A 15382-nucleotide genomic window follows, 5' to 3' on the forward strand; every position below is an offset into this window, starting at 1 on the left:
AACACTGCAGCTAAAAATACTCATAACGAAATACATGTAGTTAAAAGACAGTGCTTCCTCCTTTTTATTACCAACCTGAAAAACTCAGTTATAAAGGCTTTCCATGTCTATTTTACCAAAAACACTAAGCATCATAAAGTTACTTAGTAGCATCAAAGGATAAAATGAAAAGGCAGCATAGGTTTTAGAGTAATACAGATATGAGTTAAAATCCTACTCTGTAACTTATTTAAAAATGTAAATTTGAAATTACTGAAGCTAGGTGATAGTTGCATGGGGTTCATTATACCAATCTTTCCTTTTCTGTATATTTTGAAAACATCCATAATAAAAAATAAAATTTCTTATATGTCAAGTGAGGATTAAGGTTCTTTATCTGTCAAATGAAAATAATATCAATCCCTATCTGACAGTGTTTGTGAGATGAACACAAAGTAATTACTCAAAAATGTCTTAAACCTCAGAACTACACACACATACTTGGTGACACAAACAAAAGTCAACCCACTGTATTTCCTTCAAGTTTTTGTTTTTAATGTGTATTTTTATATAGCTATAACCATAAAATTGATATAATTTTGTATCCTGCTTTAATTCATACATGGTCACCTTTTAATGTCAATCTATAATTTTCCAAATCATTTTTAATGCTAGCTTAATATTTTCATAAGGAATCTAATTTACTAATTTAGTTCACTGTTACTCTCTAATTCATTAATTTGTTTCTAACTTGTTGCTATTATAGCCATTGCTACAATAACTTATTTCGAGCACTTAGTATTACTTTTCGATTATTTTCTTCTGATATACTTCCAGATATGGAATTATTGGGTCAAAGATATATATAACTATATATATATAGTTCATTCAGAACTTGACCACTGTTCTCCACCTTCACTTGCTACTGCCCTGGTTCAAATGACCATCTTTTGATTTACAACAGTCTCCTGATTGGTTTCCCTTTTTCCCCTTCTGCCCCCTCAAAAAAACTGAGGTTTATAGAAGTGGCCCCCGGTCAAGTAGTCTGCAGGTAGTGGAGCAGGACTGGAATGCAGGATATCAAACTGCAGAGCCTAAGTTCTTAACCACTATACCATAATGACTCTCTGGTTTTATGTCTGTGCACAACTGTGTAGCTAGAATCCAAGCTAGTACCCAGCCAACAAGTCATATTAAATATATGCTCAAAGTATTGACTTATGTAGAATGGTATGACAAGAACAAAATCAGTATAAAGGAGCACCATTATCAAAGAATTCCTCTTGGAAAGTTTACTGTAAATTTAATATTGAAGTGAATAATAAATGCCTTGTAAGAGGACATCTCTCTCTCTCTTTTAATCTCTTGTTTCTTTTATATCAGACACATTCTCTCTTTCTCCCTCCTTCCCCTCCCTCCCTCCCATTCTTTCTCTCTTTCTTTTTTAATGATCTGACAATGGGATGCTAAACTTCCAAAAAGTTAAATATTCAATTTAAAATCCTGTTGCTTAGCAAGTTAAAGAGTAAAAATAACAAACTACAGACAAAGAGCTACCTTCCTGACCTAACCCTTACCACTTTCTTACTTTCACCTCTAATATCCTAAAGTATACCTCAGCACCTCTGCACATAGTATTGTTCCCTCAGCCTTAAACATTCTTCCCCTAGACTTTTGCTTCCTAGTTTTTTAAATTTGAAGTATAATTAAACATTAGATAATATGCACAGGTCTTAAGAGTTCTGTTCAACTACTGACAATTTTCTACACCCATATAACCATCACCCAAAACAAGATACAAATTGTTTCCTTGGACCTAAGGAAGTTCTCTCATGTCCCTTTCCTAACAGTTTCTCTCCCCATCCAACCCACAATTATCTTCTGATCTCTATCAGAACTCTCAATTATTTTCTGATTTCTATCACTTTAGTTTTGCTTTTTTTCTTGGACTTCGTATACACCATACAATATATGCTCATTTAGGTCGTTTCTTTCACTTAACACAATGGTTTCAAGATTCATCTGTGTTGTTGGGTATATCCATTGTAAGTACTGTGAATACACCACAGTTTTTCAATCCATTTTCCTATAGATGAACATTTTTGGCTATTATGAATAAGAGTGCAATAAACATTCTTGAATTCATTATTTTATAGACGTATTTTTTCATTTCTCTTCATTATAAATATCTAGTAGACTTGCCAAATCATAGGATGCATGTTTAATTTGGAGAAACTGCCAGTTCTCCAAAGTAACTGTATCCTTTTGCATACCCACCAGCAATATGAGTTCCATCTGCACCACATCATCTCCATTTGCATCTAAAGTCTTTCTCTTGTTAGCCATTCTAGAGGAGTTGAAATGGTATTTCAATGTGAGTTGACTGCACTTCCGGAAGTAATGCTGAGTACCTTTGTAAGTGTTTACTGTCTGCTCATGTCTTTTCCTCATTTTGCTGTAAGATTACTGTAGTTCTTATATGCCCTAAATATAGGCTGTTTTGACAGATAAATGTGGTGGAAATATTTTTTTCACTACTCTGTGCTTACCTACTCATTTTCTTAGTGATATCTTTTAAAGAACAATACTGTTATTTAGATGAGGTCCAATTTATCAAAATTTTTTCTTTTAAGTATCGTTTTTCTCTTAGTATCTTATTCAAGAAATCTTTGAATACTCCAAGTTCATAAGATAGTCTCTTTTTTTCTAGAAGCTATGGCAGTTTTAATATGTCCACAAATTCTTTAATACTCCTCCCTTCAAGAAATGAGGCTTAATTCCTCTACCCTTAAATATGGGCTATAGTAATGAATGGAATTTGGTGGAAATGATGGTATGTGATTCCCAAGACTTTGTCATAAAAGGCAATGCAGCTTCCTCGTTGTGCTCACTCTTAGATCACTCACTCTGAGGGAAGCCAGCTGCCATTATGAGGGCACTCAAGCAGCCCTATGACAGGCTCATGTAGTGAAGAACTAAGTCTCCTGCCAACAGCCAGCAAAGAGCTGAGGCCTATGACCAACAGCGATTGGAAGCAAGCCATCATAAAGGGGGATTCTCCCATCCCGATTAAGCCATCAGATGACTGCACACTTGCTAACATCTTGACTACAACCTCACGAGAACCTCTGCACCAGAGAGCCTCTGCACCAGAATCGCCTAACTAAGCTTTTCCTGAGTTCTTGATACAAGGTAACTATATATCTGTTGCATCAAGCCACTCAGTATTGGGAATTTCTTATGAAGCAAGAAATAATACAAAAGTTGTATGGCTTTTGCTTTTGCATTCTAAATATGTAATCTATTGTAAATTAGTTTCTGTGTATGGAGTGAGTTGAGCTGGTAGTTCTTTGCCTTCCATATAGATATCGCATTGGAGCAATGTTTTTCTTTCTCCCATTGGTTTGATTTGGCACTTTGGTAGAAACACGTGTTAGTCCATTTCTGAGCTCTCTATTATCTACCATTGATCTCTATGTCTATCCTCAAGCCAATACCACACTGTATTCATTACTGTAGCTTTAAGAAAAATTCTGATATCAGGAAATAAAAGGCCTCTAACTCTGTCCTTTCTCAAAACTATTTTTGCTATTCTTAAGTCCTTTGCATTTCTAATAATTTCCTAGAATTAGCTTATCTGTTTCTTAAAGGCAGGGGTGGGGGTGGGGGGGGAGCCTACTAGGATGTTAATGAAGATTGTATAGATCAATTTGGAGAGAATTCCATCTAAACAATGCCTGTCTCCATTTGCTTAAATCTTTTTAAACTTACATTAGCAATATTTTCTACCTTTCAGTATTGAGAGCATATCCTAAGTTTTCTTCATAGATACTTGGTGGGTCTTTTAATGCTATCAGAATGATAGTTTCTATTTCAGTTTTCAAATTGTTCATTGCTTGTATAGAGAACTATAAATAATTTTTGTATACTGACTTCATTAAATTCATTTATTATTGTCTTTGTAGATTCTATAGTGTTTTCTATATATACAATCATGTCCTATATAAATAAAAATTTTACTTCTTTTCTAATTTTATGCCTTATTATTTTCTTTTCCTTGGCTTACTATACTTTTTAGGACCACTAGTTAGTTCAATGTTGAACAGAAGTAATGAAAGTGAAATATATACCCATATTATTGTTCTATTATCTGTAGGATCCATAGATTTGAGGTTAGCAAATGTTTTCTATAAAGGGTCAGAGAATAAATATTTTAGGCTTTGCAGGCCTTATAATATATCGCAAATACTTACATTGTGGATACAGCAGAAGACAGAAACAATACAAACAAATGAGCATGGCTATGTTCCAATAAAACTTTATGGCTACAAACAAAATCTGAATTTCTTATTCAAATATGAATTTACATGTCACAAAATGTCTCCTTTTGATCCTTTTTCAGCCATTTTAATATGTAAATGCCACTCTTGGGTCACAGGCCACACAAAAACAGGTGATAAATTAGATGTGACCCATAGGTAGAGGTTTGTTAGTCTCTGGTTTAGACAACTGATTTGAGACCTTTCTTCTATTCTAATATAATAAGCATTTAATCCAATGTTTCCCTCCAAACACTCCTTTAACTGCATTATTATTTGTATCATTTCTACTTTGTACTATTTTCTTAGCCATTGCTACAGAATTTTCAGTTTATATCTTTAACATAGTCTATCTTCAAATAATATTTTACCATTTAACTTTGTCTAAAGACATTGCAACAGCATTCCTCCATTTTCCTCCTCCCACTCTTTGTGCTATTTTTGTCGTATATTCATTTCACTTGTTGCAACTATTTGTACAATCAATGATCCTTTAAAGAGGTTAAAAATGAATTAAATATCCTTAACATACAACCAACCGCACAATTGCTATTTCTGGAATTTTATGTATACATTCAACCTTCCTTCAGGTATCACTTTCTTTTTGCCTGAAGAATTGCCTATAATATTTTATATAGCTCAAATATGCAGCAATAAATTCTCTTATCTTTCTCAGTCTAACAGAATTATTTTTCAAAGATATTTTCTACTGAGTTATAGAACTCTACATTGACAGCACTTATTTTTTCTTGCAGTATTTTGAAGAGATTGGTCCATTGTCTTCTGGCTTGCATAGTTTTTAACCTTAGCTTTGTTCAAGCAATGTGCCTTTTTTTCTCTGCCTACTTTTAAGAATTTCTTTTTATCACTGAGTTCTAGCAATTTGATTACTATGTTACCAGGTATGATTTTATTTAAGGTTATTCTACTTAGCATTCATTGAGGTTCTTAGATCTGTGGGTTTGTAGTTTTCATCGAACTTGGAAATTTTTCAGTCATTATTTCTTCAAATAATTTTTCTCTCTACCATCCGTTTTATGGAATTCCAATTATACATATATTATACAACTTGTTCTACTAATATTGTTCCAGTTTTTTTCTTTGCACTTTATTTTGAATTGGTTCTTCTGCTGTATCTTCAAGTTGAATGATCTTTTTCTTTTGCAGTATCTAATCTGATGTTAATCTCATCCAGTGGCTTGTTTTTCATTTTGGATATTTCATTTTTCATCTCTAGATATTCCATTTGAGTCCTTTTTTCTATCACTTATTTCTCTCCTTATCATATTCATATTTTCTCACACCTTCTTAAACATACAGAGTACATTTATAATAGATGTTTTAACATCCCTGTCTCATAATTCTATCATCAGAAATACTTCAAATGATTTTTCATTTCTAGGTCTCTTTCATTTGATTGGTTTTCTTCCTGGTTATGGTCCATTTTCCTGTTTTATTAGTACCCCTAATAATCTTTTATTTGATGCTAGACATTTTAATTGTGGAGACTAGTTTTTACTGTATTCCTTTAAAAGTGTCAGACTTAGTTTTGGCACGGTTGACTTATTTGTTACTTTCAAAACTTGTTTTTAAGCTTTGTTGCAGTGGCTTTAGGAAGGCCTTCAGGCTATGACTAATTTAACTCCACTCAAAGCCAATGCCCCATCTATGAAAACACCCCTCTGCTATACCTACTAGAAACATAAACTATTTCCAGCACTGTGTGAGCTCCTGGAATTGTTCAGTGCACTAATTTCCACTGTGACTTTCCACAGTATTGCAGAATTTCATACTCTGCATGTGCAGATGAGTATTCAACAAATGATTCTAGAGAACCCATCTATAGATCTCCAGAGATTTCTTAGTTCTGTAGTTTTATGCACAGCTCCCTCTGCTCCACTTTCCTACCCCACAAATTCTAGTTGCCTCTAGTTTCTCTAAACACTCCTCAGCTCTATTTGGGTTGTCTTACTTTGTGCTGCAGTCTGGAAACTGCCTACAAGCAGTATTATGGAGGCACTTATAGGGTTCATGTCATTTATTTTCCTTCTATCGAAGATCACCATCCTGCACTTACTGTTGTCCAATATCTGAAAACAGTTGTTTCATATATTTTTCTCCTGTTTTCTAGCTTTTTATAGTAGAAGCATGATTTTCAAACCACTTAATCCTACATGGACAGATGTACCGTGTTTAGAGTATCTTTCTTTGTGTTACTTTTTAGGGATTGCTCTAGAGATTAAAATATGCAGCTTGAAGTTATTAAAGCCTATCTTCAAATAAGAGTATACTAACTCAATGTATGAAACTTATGACTATTTAATTACATTTCCCTCCTTTTGCAATTTTAAACTCTAAACCTATATATACTGTAAACCCCACACATATTTATAGTTTTGCTTTAAAAAGTCAAGATTCTATGTTTATACTATAGGAAAAGGTAACAAAAAGTTTCTTTATATTTATAAAGATATTTACCATTTCTGATGATCTTCGTGCTTTTCTACAGACCCAATGTTCCATCTAGTCTCTTTTGTCTTTAGCTCATGAAACATTTTTTAGTATTTTATGGCAGTCCAGGTCTGCAAGAGACAAATTCTTTCACTTTCTAATCTGTCTAAAAATGTCTTTATTTTGCCTTTATTTTTGAAGGTTATCTGCTGAATATAGGATTCTAGGTTGACAGGTTTTCTTTTTTTTTTTTATCACTTTTATAGATGTCATTCCATTTTCTCTAAGCCTCTATTCTTTCTGGCGAGAAGTTAGTCATAATTCATATTGTTATTCCCATGTATTTAATGTATTATTTTGTTGCTTATAAGACCTGTCCTTTCATTTTCAGTAGTTTGATTATGATGTGCCTAAGTCTGGGATTTTTTATTTGTTGGTTTGTTTTTAATTTTATATTTAACCTGCTTAGGATTTGTTTAACTTCTTAAATTTGTGAGTTTATGTCTTTCATCAGTCTTAGAAGTTCTTAACCAATGTCTCTTCAAACATGTTTTATACTATACTCTCTTCTAAAATTCCAATTATACATATGTTAGACTGTTTAACATTATCCCACAGATCTGGTAGCTCTTTTCCACCTCTCCCGCACTCTTTGTTGTGTCTGTTCATCAATTTGAATGTTCTATCAACCTTTCTTCAGATTCACTGATCTTTTCTTGATGTGTTAAGAAACTGTTAAGCATCTGTAATGCATTCTTCATTTCTAATGTTGTATTTTTAATTTATGAATTTCAATTTGGTTCTTTGGTGTAGTTCCTATGATTCTCCTGAAAACCCCCATCTTTTCATGCATGTTTTCCACCTTTACCATTAGCTCCTCTGGCACTTTTTTTCACAATTATCTTTAAAACCCTGTCTGATAATTCCACCATCTGGATTATCTCTGGGTCTCCCTATACTCACTACTTCTTCTCTTGACCTTTTGTCACATTTTCTTGCATCTTGCAATTATTATATGACAGACATTTTGCATAAAAATACATTAGTAATTGAAATAAGTAATATTTTACGCCTAGAAAGAGACACGACCTTCTGTCAGACCACTAGAATGGGGTCTGAGTCAATTTAATTTGTAATTGAGCTAAGTCTGGGCTTTTATGCAGCTTGAGTTTGATTCAGTTCATCACTGAATTCAAACAGTTTGAGTAGGAATCAGACTTTCACTTCAGCAGGGTCTGGAATTTGAGCCCAGGTGGAATTCTAAAGATTTGTCTGTACTTCACAGCTAAGTCACCAGCTTTCAAAAACTGTAAGAGTACTATACAAATATACTGCAAATAAATAAGTAAACAGGCGGCAAGTGATATAAGCTGGGTTTCTCACTATTAGAGTAGGAGTTTACAGATAAAGCAAGGGGAGGAGGTTATAATGATCTATGTGGTAATGGATTAGAGTTGGATACCGCAGCATGAACTCACATTTAGCATAGTGTAGACACAGATATGAACATACACAGATTAGTAAATGTGCATATGTTTCTTGGCTCTGTCAGCTGAGTGGACCTACAACCAACAATAATCCAGTAGCAACTAGCACATCTAGCACCTAGATCTTGGTTTCTCCATTTTCCATTAAAAGGAACAAAGGTTCCTTGGAGAAAAGCCCAATCCCAGGATGGGGTAGGAAATATACAAAATGAACCTGGAGAATTATGTAGTGACAAAACATAGAAGTGCATGCTCTCTCTCTGTCTCTCCCTCCACATGTCTCTCTCTCTGTATCTCTCTCTCGCTCTCTCTCTCTCTCTGTCACACAAACACAGACACGCATGCGTGCACACACACACACACGCACATACACAATGATAGGGGTAGGTCAAAGAGACATAGGAGCCAACTGAAAGAGCTCCCAACAGCCAAAGCTGGAACAATTTCAGCAATAAAATTAAGCAGTAATTGTATTATAACCTCAAGTATAAAGTTAATATGCATGAGTAATACTGATATAAAGAATGACTGAAAAAATAAATACATGGGGAGAAGAGACAAATCTCCTGCACAGAATTCCAAATAATTTATGTAGATACTCCATCCTCAAAGAGGGGAAGCATAACTACCCATTCTGTAAGTATGAGCTGTATATAAATGACTTCTTCCCAAAGAGTACAGTATGAAAAGAGAGAATAAAAGAGCAATTGTATAGTTGAAAACTTGACAAACACTACCTTGACCAGGTGGTCAATGTCAACATTAATACTGATAAGTCATGTTGACAGTATCTACCCTTAATATAATGAAAATGGCAGTTAATCTATGTGGTCTTCCTCCAAAAAATCCCAAACCCCAATCTACTCATGAGAAAAACATGAGACATATACCAATAGAGGTGCATTCTATAAAATACCAGAACAATACTCCTCAAAACTGTCAAAGTCATCAAAAGCAAGAGAAGTATGAGAAACTCATAACCAAGAGGAACTTAAGGAAACATGACAGCTAAATGTACTGTTGGGACCCTGGCTGGGATCCTGGAACAAAAAAAAAAAGGACATTAGGTGACTGAATAAACAAAATGTGGTAAATCTGTACAATGGAATTACTCAGCCATAAAAGAGAAAGAAGTACTGATTTGTACTACACCACAGATGAACCACAAGAGCATCCTAAGTGAAAATATGTGACTCAAAAGCCATGGACTATATTATTACATTTAGATGAAATATCCAGAATAGGCAAATCCATTGAGACAGAAAGCAGATCAGTGGTTGCCATGGGCTGGGGGAAAGAAGGAATAGGAAATGACTGCTTAATGAATATGGGGTTTCTTTTTGGAATGATGAAAAAGTTCCAGAACTAGATAGTGGTTGTGATGTACACTTAAAAAGTTAATAAATTTTATGTGTATTTTACCACAATAAAAAAATGAATAGATTCTTAAACTTTATATTTGAGTAGGTTAAGCTGCCATAAATGATCAGTGTGAATAGTGTTTAAGTTGAAAATATTGTAAAAAAAAATTTATTTTTTCAAAAATATTTTTTACAAAATAATAGTAAAAAATGAATAGATAAATAAAAGCTTAAACAAAAAAAAATCTAGAACTAGATCCTGGGTAAAAGTAAATTTTTACTAGGGTACCAGATATTTAATTTCATTCCTTCTCAACACGGTGCTAAAATACTAATAAGGTAATTTTAAGACATAAAAGTTTGAAGGCTGGAAAGCATATGGTAACTAACAGAAGATCCAAGAAAGCTGAATCGTAAACCAGCAAGCAATGTGGAAAGCCAAAACTAACCTGACTTAGACCATAGAATTCTCAAAAGGTTCAGGAATTTGAAAGCTCTTTAAGAAATGGCTTAATCTCTCAATGTCTCCCATTCTATGTGTTTGGCTTACTATGCCTCTATCAGCAAGGCAAAATTCTAGAGAATTATTCTCTAAAGAGGCTTTCTGAACAAAGGTATACAAAGCACACTTTGGGGGAAGGGGGGGAGGAGAAGGATTTATTCAAACCAGGGGGATTAAGTAAATAGACACAGACACAGACACAGACATACGTCCTTCAGTCAGCTCCTAGAGGAGCAGCTTTCATACACAAGGCAAGAGATTAAAAGACTCTTCTCTTTTCAGAAAAGGAAAAGAAATGAGAAGCAGGTATCAGAGCGCCCTAGTAAATGGCAAAGTCGGGTCACCCTACAGTGAACTCATAGTCAATGAGTACCAATGATGTACTCAGAGCTTCCAATCAACTCTCAGGGTCACACACCTGTAGTTTGCTAAGGTTCACCACTCATCTGAGAAAAGCCTCTATCAGAAAACAAAGGAAAAGAAAAAGAAAAAAAGAACTTGGAAGAAACATGGAAAATGTTGAGAGAAAAACTTTTAAATTAAAAATATTTTTTCTAACCCTATCATTTCATATCCTTGGAGAAGACCAATATTCCATCCATGGAAAAAAAAAAAAGGATACTTTTAAAAAGAGCCGTTGGAAATTAAACTTAAGGAAATTTATCAGAAAGAATGAAAAATAAAATAGATGATATTAAGAAATTGGAGGTCTAGTCAAGATAATTCAATATCTGTATAGCAGAGGAGAAAGAACAATGAAATAATTCAGGAAAACATTCCAGAATTAAACAATGTAAGTTTACTACTTGAAAACACAGAATGCACAGCATAATGAATCTAAAAAGTAACTCCATAATACAATGCCATATGCCAGGTGTAATTTAAAATAATTTTTAAAAAGGGAAAAAAAAGTACATCCATACTAAAGCATGTCTTTTTGAAATTACAAAACAGTGGAAGCCAAGAGAAAATCTTACAAGCCTCCAGAGATGGAAAATAGGTGACAACAGATAAAGAATCAGAATAATTTTGAACTTTCAGCAGCCATGGTATAAGCTAGACAACAATGGAACGAAATTATCAAAATTCTGAAGAAAAATTATTCCCAGTCTGAATGTTATACACAAGCCAAACTATTAATCAAGGCTAAGAGGATAATAAAGACATTTTCAGAAATGCAAGGTATCAAATAATTTGCCTCCCATTCACCCTTTCTTTAGGGAAATGTGGGAGTAAACCAGAAAAGAGGAAGACATAGGACAGAAGAAATAGAAGATCCAACACAGGAGAAAAGAGAATACCTAGATTGATAATTGGACACTATGAGGATACAGAAACTACTCCAGATTGGAGCACTTTGCTTGGGAGGGATTCCTTCAACATGATGACACTGACAGAGTAAATGATGTGAAATAAAATAGGAAATTTGGGCAATTGATAGAAAATCCTGAGCTGAGTTAATGATAAGGACAGAGAAAACCATATAAACAATGTCCTAACATCAATTCAAATATGTTACTTGAAATATCACAGGGAAGCACCAAACGGCTAAGAATTGAGAACAGTTACCTTTGAGAAGGGGAAATGAAGATGGGAACTGAGAATTATTACTGTTTGTCTGAATAATCCCTGACAAACTAATTTTTTAAACTGAAACTTAAAAAAATAAAAAAGAAGAAGATATTTTTAGATATGGAAGATAGAGACATAAGGTACCTAAGGATTTCCCAAGGACATAAAACCCACCTTGGTAACTAAATCTGACCTCTGGAAATTAAGAAGTCTAACAAAATTGTCCTGCAAAGCAAAAAAACAACAAAACCAAAGGAGTTGGAGTGGGGTGAGGGGGGGAGGGCAAGAAAGAAGCAACATGCCTCTCATGCTATCATAACTTGCTAAATGCATGACATCAATCGCAGAAATCCTTAGATTTGTAAGCTTCAGTCCCTTCATGTGTAAAGTGGGTATAACAGTCTCTCTCAGGATTGGTATGAGGCTTAATCAGACAATGAACATAAAATGCTTATAGTGATGTTGTATACAAATATTAACATAGTTAATTCTTTACTTTTTTTAAATAACTGAAACTATTTTTATATTAAATCATTCAGCTGTCACAGTGACACTAAAGAATTTATTTGAATGCTTACCTTGTCTACTCAAACATAAGGCCTTTCATATGTTTCCTAAAAAGGGAGAGAGAAACTATCTGATCATCTACAAGAAACAGAAATAACAATGAAAGTTGTTTTAAGATTCTTATCATACTGAATAATTGACTGTATCTGAAAAACTACTCAGGCCACTCTTTCTCTTAACTTTTTAGTTGATTATATCAATCATTCACTTACTAAGCAAGTCAGCAACTACAACTGAAAACTTTGTACCAACTGTACTCAGTAATTAACTCAAATTAACTCAGTAATGTTGAGGCGCTTCTCCATTTCAAAATAGGTAGTCTCCAATTATGCATAAAGTTCTCCAAGTTCAGTTATACTGTATTCTAAAACTTGAGACACATTTTTCCAAACAAAAATAAGAAATAAAGTTGAGATCTTGGGCAATAAACAAAGACCACCTTAATCCATAGTACCTAAGAATCATGGAGAAAGAAAGGAATAAATATAACCGTATTAGGTAACTTTCAACCACTTCTTTTGAGCTTCCACAGCTAACAAAAGAATAGCGACTTGAGACTGAAGAGTGTGTCACGTTTTTTATCCACCTTTGTAACCTTGTAAACATAAACAGTATTTAACAGCGTACCTGCCTTCTATCAAGAGCTTAAAATATTTATTTAATGAATGAATAACTAGAATTAAGAGTACTATTTGAATCACACTCTTTCTATGGAAAAATGCACTATAATTTCCAATTAAAGGGATAATTAAAGGAACTCTGGCAACAAGACCAGAAGTTGAACACCAAGAACAACAAAGCTTGGGCAGATATCCATCTACATAATTATTCCTCCTAGATATCATGTGCTAGTCACAGATTACTCATATTTTTTCAAGTATGTATAAATATGTATAAAAGTTTGGTTATCATAATATAAAACTTAATCTCCAAAATTTCCCTGACTTCTTTCCATTTATGAATACCTTAAATTAAAATAGCAGCTATAACACTTTATCTAGGAATATATTTTCTCCCAGTTTTACTGAGATACAATTGCCATATAACCTTGTATTAGTTTAAGGTGTATGATAGAATGATTTCGTATACGTATATATTGCAAAATGGTTACCATACTAAGTTTAATTATCATCCATCACCCCATGAGTTACAATATTTTCTCTTTCTTGTAATGACAACTTTTTAAATCTACTTTCTTAGCAATTTTCAAACACACAATACAATCACCGTGATGTACATTACATTCCAAGAACTAATTTATCTTATAACCGAAGTTTGTACCTTTTGACTACCTTAACCTATTTCCCCTTGCCCTTACCCTCTGCCTCTGGCAACCACCAATCTGTTCTGTTTCTATGCCTTTGGCTTTGTGAGATCATACAGTAGTTGTCTGTCTGATTTATTTCACTCAGCATGATGCCCTCAAGGTCCAGCCATGTTGCCTCAAATGGCAGGATTTCCTTATTTTTAATTGCTAATAATATTCCAGTGTGAATGTGTGTGCGTACACATGTGTGTATATATATCACATTTCATTATCTATTCATCCATCAACAGACATTGTTTCCACATTTTTGGATAGTGTAAATAATACTGCAATGAACATGGAAGTGCAGATAATCTTTTTGAGATAGTGATTTCATTTCCTTCAGATATGAAAGTGGAACTGCTGGATCATATAGCTCTATTTTTAATTTTTTGAGGTTGATTTTTTAATTGGCAGCTTCTAGACTACTTCTAGTTAGTACAGAAGGTGATTACCTACAAACTTAATACCATGGCGAAAAAAAAAAATGCAAAAAAAATTATTAAAGGAGTGAACATTCAGACAAAAATCCTGATTAAAATCCTATATTTCTCTAGCTCAAATGCAACTATCTATACTTAAACATTCCAGAAGTGAAGAAAAAATTACCCAACACAACATTAATTATTTTAAGCACCAGAATATTTGCAAAAATAACAAAATAAATAGTTTAAAATTACAGGTTAAAAAATAACTGAAAATTACAGGGCTTGCCAGAATTTAATAAACAACATATTCAACATCCACAATGATACTTTCATATTTTAAAACCTGAAAAATTTACCTAAAAAATAACTCTAATTTTTCATTACTCAAAGCAACTCAATCTCTATAATATATCCTTTAAAAAAATAAAGATTTTACACCTGAAACTAATATAAAATAATGAATGTCAACTCTAATTGAAAAATAAAAATTAAGAAAAAATAAAGTTAAAATAAATAAATTTATCCTAGAGAACCAGAGCTTACTTCATGCTTTATGGAATGATTAATACACATATTTATTCTTCGAAACATAAAATTCATATGGATTGTCACCTTAAATGAGATAGGGCATGAAAAAGCACTTTAGCTTCAATCTAGTATTAGAAATCATTCCATAAATAGTATATCTCTAGAGTACCCTTTCTGCTTTGAACTTCTATACCCCCAATGAAACCAATCCTTTTAATTTCATTTTATGTAAACTTATGAAAGTTGTATAAATATTTGTGTGAATAAATATAGGCGGTTGAAGAGTTGATGATGACTTGTAAGCAACAGAAGAGGCATGGGTAGTGTTATCAGCAAAAAACCAAAAGCATCTCTAAATCACCTACTACATTAACACAGTATCTTCTACACAAAAATTTTTAGGTGAGGTCTTTATGTAATAATTTGAAAATTATTTTTACATCCAAAAAATTTAATCACAATCGATTAAATCTATTTTAAATTGTGATTCAAGAATGTTTTCCGCAGAGATTGCTTCATATTAGTAAACTGTGTAATAAAATATGAAACTTACTAAGGAAAAGCAAAGCAAGAAACTTAATGTAACTTTTAGAGACCTATCCTTATGTGAAAATAATCATCATCAATTTGAAGCATGTTCCAAACTTTTAAGAGTAGCAGGTGAGTGAAGGAATAAGAGAGCATAAGAAATTGACACTATTTCTATAGTGTGGGTTTATATTTCGATGTTTTCATTCTAAAAAGCAAATGAAGTAAACTTCGACCTCCATCTGGCTTGCCAGAAGGGCTGTCAAGTACTAACATTATTAACATTTTAATACACTTTTCTTTCATTTCTTCCAAAATATCAGATAACATTAAAAACTACATAACATGATGAAG

At 33.2% G+C, this 15382-nt stretch overlaps 1 protein-coding gene across 16 annotated transcripts in view; it reads right to left on the reverse strand.

Moving 5' to 3' along the window:
* Nucleotides 1-15382, reverse strand: part of SHLD2 (shieldin complex subunit 2) — an 81305-nt gene that overhangs the window by 42310 nt on the left and 23613 nt on the right. For 6 of the 16 annotated variants that reach the window (XM_016142822.2, XM_036223749.1, XM_016142806.2 and 3 more), the window contains one exon: nucleotides 12250-12285. The exons of 8 other annotated variants lie outside the window; for them this stretch is intronic. The gene's annotated coding sequence lies outside the window, so the exon portion shown is untranslated. Of the gene's footprint in view, nucleotides 1-12249; nucleotides 12317-15382 lie in introns of all 16 variants that reach the window. 2 more of the 16 variants (XM_036223751.1, XM_016142807.2) reach the window with 1 other exon arrangement.

The sequence above is a fragment of the Rousettus aegyptiacus genome, unplaced genomic scaffold (assembly GCF_014176215.1).
Source record: "Rousettus aegyptiacus isolate mRouAeg1 unplaced genomic scaffold, mRouAeg1.p scaffold_m13_p_6, whole genome shotgun sequence".
Lineage (NCBI taxonomy): Eukaryota > Metazoa > Chordata > Mammalia > Chiroptera > Pteropodidae > Rousettus > Rousettus aegyptiacus.